The sequence below is a fragment of the Chinchilla lanigera genome, unplaced genomic scaffold (assembly GCF_000276665.1).
Source record: "Chinchilla lanigera isolate Chin_1 unplaced genomic scaffold, ChiLan1.0 scaffold00015, whole genome shotgun sequence".
NCBI classification, from domain to species: Eukaryota; Metazoa; Chordata; class Mammalia; order Rodentia; family Chinchillidae; genus Chinchilla; species Chinchilla lanigera.
The window spans coordinates 641,428-647,495 of NW_004955416.1; the positions used below are offsets into that span (position 1 = coordinate 641,428).

At 37.1% G+C, this 6,068-nt stretch overlaps 2 pseudogenes; both read right to left on the reverse strand.

The window, feature by feature from the left end:
- Positions 1-4,145: 4,145 nt before the first annotated feature.
- On the reverse strand, positions 4,146-5,386 carry LOC102003544 (annotated as a pseudogene).
- A 22-nt stretch (positions 5,387-5,408) lies between these two features.
- Positions 5,409-6,068, reverse strand: part of LOC102023690 — a 4,425-nt pseudogene continuing 3,765 nt past the window's right edge.

Consider the following 6,068-nt stretch of genomic DNA (forward strand, 5'->3'; position numbering starts at 1 on the left):
TTTTATATAATGGAATATTACTCAGCTATAAAGAAAGATAAACTTGAGGCTTTTATAGGTAAATGGTACAACTAGAGACCATACTCATAAGTGAAATAAATCAGACCTGCGTGTGTAAGCATTGTATTGTCTCACTAGTGTAAGACCTGAAAGAGTGAATAAAAACTAGCAGGTATGATAGACATTGTGAAATGAAAGGAAAATGCTCAAAAGTAAAGGGCAACTGAGGTGTGGGAAAAGAGAAGCCAAAGAAGGGGGAATTATGTAAGTATGTATATACAGGATAGCTAACATAGTTGTACTACTGTTTTCTATTGTTCTACAGAATGGATCATTTAATGATTACTTGTTTGATCATTTTTGTGTGTCTCTATTTGTTTTCCTGAGAAACCATTTTGAAGATATCAATAAGTAATACAACAACAATGGTTAATTTCCTACAACTTTGTAACTCTGTTTCGTTTGTATTGTTCTTATACTATTTTGTAAATGGATGTCTGTCTGTTAATATGTTTTCCTTCTTTTATTTAAAAAAAAAAAAAAGTGAAGCCTGGTTGGAAAAGGTGGGCCACTGGGGGTGTGGTCTTCCTTCCTCCCTCCTCCCTTGATCTCTACTTTGCATGGCCATGCCATGAGGTTTTTCTCCTCTGCTGTGCTACCCTGCCTTGGAACAATGATTATGGACTGAAACCTCTGCAAACTGAGCGAAGTAAACCTTTCCTTTTTACATTGTGAGTGTTGAGTATTAACCCATCATCCTTAATTGAGTCAATCATCATCTTTTCCCCACTGATCTGAGCATTTTTGTCCTACCTTTTCCGTGTATATAGAAAGAAAGTAGACTAATGACTTCTCGATGAACAATAGAGCCTTTTTTAAAAAATCTCTTAAGTGGGATCATGTGTATATAGCAACTTTTATACTGCAACAGTCTTGATTGAGCCAGCCGTGGTGGCACACGCCTGTAATCCCAGCACTCGGGAGTCTGAGGCCAGAGAATCGATGTGAGTTCCAGGCCAGCCCGGGCTGTAAGGTGAGTTCAAGCCCAACCTGAACTGTGCAGCAAAACCATGTCTCAAAAGGACAAAAACAGAAACAATACCGTGATTGAAATCTTCCTAGATTAAAAATAAGTTCTGCCCCAAATCCTTATACAAATATATCACAGTGTAGACATTCTGTAGGTTTTTAGTATTACAATAAGGACTGTGTTTACAGGTATACATTCATTTTTACCTGCTAGCATTTTTGTGTGAGTCCTATAATAGGGAAGGGCATGCCTCTGACTTCACCATATCTTGAAAAATAATTTTTATGTCAGCCTGTGACAGAGAGGTTTGGAATTAAACGTTTCAAGATGTTCAGTTAGTTTGTGAATTTGTGGTTTCAAATAGAAAATTGAGCTATCAAAATCCATTAAAGATGTCTGCACACAATTCGCATGGAGGCATAGTGCTTTGATGGGTCACATCACTGTGGAGGAGTCTTGGTGATCATCTGTTTCACTTCCTCCTTTCCATAGATGACCAAGCTGAAAATAAGAAATACATTTTGAGATTTGAGATTGACAAGATCATTTTCACAGCAAATAATACTTGAGGCTTATAATATGCCAAACAGTATGTTATCTGCTTCATGTACATAGTTGGATTTAATGCTTTCTTAACCCTGTGAAATACAAATTCTTCTTTATCCTGAAATAGGGTTACAATTTAGATGGTAACTTCCTTTAGGCCACAGGTAGAAAGTGAGAAGAGCTTGGGATTTGGAATCCTTTTGCCTGATAGAGGCCATGTTCTTTTCACTAAATTACTTCCTTTTTGAGAAGCTGTAACCAGGATACCAGATAAATACATTGCATTCAGAGTGTTTCTGCAGGATATTGATTTCACAGTGCACAGTTAAGCACAGTCCTCACGTACTTAGTCATCTTCTTTAGTGAGACCTCCAGCGTGCTGTGGAGAGGACTGCCGTGGAGGGAGCCTGCTGACATTGTGTTGCTTGGAATGGCAGGTCACGGTTATTATGGGCCAGATCAATACAAAGCAAACAGAGCAGACTGGGAATAAATGAGACCAACACTTCACATGCCTCTCTTCTCTTTCTTTGGTTCCTCAAAAAATATTACTTAGACTCTAGCTTCTAAAGATCGTTTAAATCGTGTCTTTATTTCATTAGGTATTTGTGCTAAGTAACAGATTGAGTTTCAGCAACAAGAACAAAAGAATTTCACAAAGGAATTTCCTCTTCCAATGAAAAGTTAGTATTTTAACCTAATTATGGTCGTCCCCCCAATCAGGCTTTCTTTTTGCTTGTGCTGATTATAATTTTAAGCATGTTTGAAGGTGGGCTCTAAATGGGTTGATCTTGTCCAAATAACTTGTGATCCAAATATTCATTGCAAGTGGAAATTACTTATAGATTTTTTTCTAAAGTTCAAATTAACAATCTGAATGAAGCTTCACTATTTTTTTTTAATACAGCAAACACTTTTAAAAATCATACAAAATTCACACTAAAGGCACATTTTGGAGAATGTAAATAAAATATCACAAGTAGTTATTCCACTGGAAGAATAAAATGAGGCTCTTTTAGAGTACAAATGTACAAAGGGAATGATTTTAAAATAAGTTTATGATTTATAGTCATAGTATATCGTATTAAGCACTCAAACTAGGCATCTACTTAATTAAAAAGCCAGCTAAAAGGCATTTGAACATATATAACAAATTGTACAATCCACAAAGATGAGGTATAACAGTAATTTTAAGTGCTTCGTTTGAACACAATAGAAATGAACAGGAAAAGAGCTATTTCTCAAAATATTTATGCCTATGGTAGAAACCAAAGGAACTTTACATTTAAAGAGGATTCTGCTACTGAGGAAGCATGTGGCAGGTGAGATACCACAGAACACAAAACCGAGTTCTGCACGGCTGAAATAGTACTGGCCTTTCCAGTCACCTTTCCTGTTACCACCACACCCTTTCATATGACCTTTCCATTACTCAAATGAAAAAAATCCCTCTTCCCCTTCTTCAGAAGGAATCAAGAGAAACCAAACATCAAACTCAAAGTTGATTGATCATAAACCCGTTTTAGTGAGAACAAAGAAACCTAAAATTTGTACATGGTGTCCCTCAATACAGAACAGATGCATCAAACATGGATTATGTACATTGGTTGAATAAGATTTACTGTATTTGAGAAGGCACATATCTGTGATTTGTCTTAAATGGTATTGTTACACATGGAAGTCAAGGAAAGCTCTCCAGGAATACACTTCTGTCAAAGTGGAATTTACCTAAAACCTGGCTTTCTAAGTACAGATTTCTACTCTAGAAACCACTGACTGATAATTTCCATTCCCAAGTCCACGTGTTTAGAAAACAAAACAAACATTCTTAAGTAGGTTTCATTATTAATCAAAAGAAAAAAATTGCAAGCATAATGGTCCAGTGACTTTGGATGATACAAATTCACAGGTGTAAAAGCCACACAGAAATATTTTAATTCCTGTGCCTTAAAAAAACCTAACAAAATCACAGTGGTACAGATTCACTTTTAAAAAGGTATCTGCCACAACCCCATGAGCCAGTTAATGACTCATTAGCACTGCCCTTTCTATGGATGCTGCAGAACCCATATAATTTACTCTGAAAGATAGTTTATTTTTTCTTTAAAATAAATACATGAAAACAACTTATAAAAATGCTTAATATTTTCATATATAAAATATCTGATGTTGATATAAATCACATAAACTTCCCTTAGGAAAAGTTGCAACTGGCCGTCATTTCTAGGACCCCAAAACCTTAAATTTTTATCTTGTTAGTGCAGATCTATATTAGATGTTTTCAAACTACAGAACTAGCCATTAACACTCACAATACAAAAGGATTTCTCAAAAGGGATATTTATCATGTTCAAATTATAGAAATAGTGTTTACATTAAAACACCCACCTTCCCTACAAATTTAACAGTTCAATTGTTAAGGTATGAAAAAGGGAAATATGATAGCTGTTTATGGCAGAATCACTATGGTGATTGTCACCCCTCACGACTCCTCCCAACTGCATGTAATTCTTATTAGATTTGTTTAGAAATATAGAAGTATAGCTTTCTTTTCTTTCTGGGTGAGACTTTACTGTTCAAGTCAAGATGGGGCATCCACTCCTGGGGTTTTCAATTTGATATGGAACTGTTTAAAGGTCTGTTCAAGCTGCTTCTGATTCCCAGCAAAGTAGGTAGCAATGGTGTTGTGGAAAAGGACCAGCTGATTGTACAATACTTTAACCTTATTTTCCTCCAGAAATTTCAGTTTTATGGAAACATCAATGTGCATTTTATCATATTTTTCCTTATGTGCTTGGAACAGATGTTGGGACTGCTCAACTTTAGGCAAAGTACTTGCATCATGTGGTCCAAGATTCAATTCTTCCGGATCAGTGCGATATGCATCATGTTTAATACTGGCACTTTCATATTGTTTCACCGTCAATAATGTATCTTCAGTTGTTTTATTCACCAAAGTGTTCATACTGGCAATAAAAAAATTAATGGCTCCAAGAATAATGTCTCTGTTTTTTGCCAGCTGTTTCTGGGTATTTGCATTATAGCCAGATTCTCTCCATGGAATTCTAAAGGTTTTAAACTCAGGTCAGCAAATGCATCTCCAAGTTGCTTCTGGGTATGTACCTTATAGAAAAGCTGGGTTGATGATGTCTGAGCCAGTCTTAGGATATTTTCATATTTTTTGTTATCTCTTACTATATCAATCTGAGTTTCAACTTCAAGGTCCACAGTTCTTGAGCCATAGCCTACCAGACTCCATTTTCTGACAAGTTGTAGCTTTTCCATTGCAGGATTTATAATTGCATTTGGTAGAATAACTGGTCCACTTTTTGTGTTCTCTGACTCCTTGATATGCTCTTTTACTGTCAAAGCTATCAGATGTAATCTGAGTTTCTGAGAGATCAAGTCCAGATGGCAGTGAACACTTCAAATCCCTATTAAAGCCATGTTCCTAAACATCATCAACTTCTCCATTACTAGTCACTGGAATTTCTGCTGTTGAATTTTTGGGCGACCCTTGAGCCACGGTGGACTCCTGTCTGCAGGGAACCTGGAGCTCTCAAGTCAAGGATTATTCCTGCCACTGCTCTCTGGAATTGCCTCAACCTGGGAAAACGGAACCCCACCACTTGATCGATCCACACTGGCATCTGCAGGTGGCTTTTGACTCAGAGCTTCCTCAGTATACTGCTCCAGAACTGCCTTTTCTTCATTCAAGACCTGACTGGTCTCTTCCTTGTTGTTTTCTAAACAGCTCAGGTTTTTCCTTTTTCAAGTGATCAAGGAGCTGTTCTTGTACTTCAGTTCTCACCCATGTTTTTTTTTTTTTTTAGCTGAAGTCTTTTTTATTAACTCATATAATTACTTGTCTTCTGGTTTGTTGAAGCAGTAAGTCAGACAGCACTTGCCACAATAATGTCTGTCAAAGTGGCTGGCCACGAAAACTCCAGCACCACCGTCATCTGAAGGGCACTCTCGACGAAGACGACTAATTTTGCCACTTTCATCCACCTTATAGTATTTTAGGGCAGCCAACTTAACCTTCTTTCTCTTATGCTTATTCTTTTTGGAAGCGGTGTAAGACTTCTTCTTCCTTAGCACCACCACGGAGTCTCAACAGAAGATGAAGAGTGGACTCCTTTTGAATGTTGTAATCAGACAAAGTACATCCATTTTCCAGTTGCTTACCAGCGAAGATCAGCCTTTGCTGATCAGGAGGAATGCCTTCCTTATCCTGGATCTTGGCCTTTACATTTTTTATAGTGTCTGAGGGTTCAACCTCGAGCATGATGGTCTTCCCCGAGAGGGTTTTTACAAAAATGTGCGTCTTGGCGGCGGTTCCACCACAGATGGCAGTTCTGAAAACTCACCCATGTTGATGGGTATAAATACTGTTTCCTCTGTGGCATTATACCTTTGGAATATCCAGTTAGATATTCTGTTGCAGAAAGCAATTAAGCATAGTCAAACCCAGTTTTTTTTTTTTTTTTTT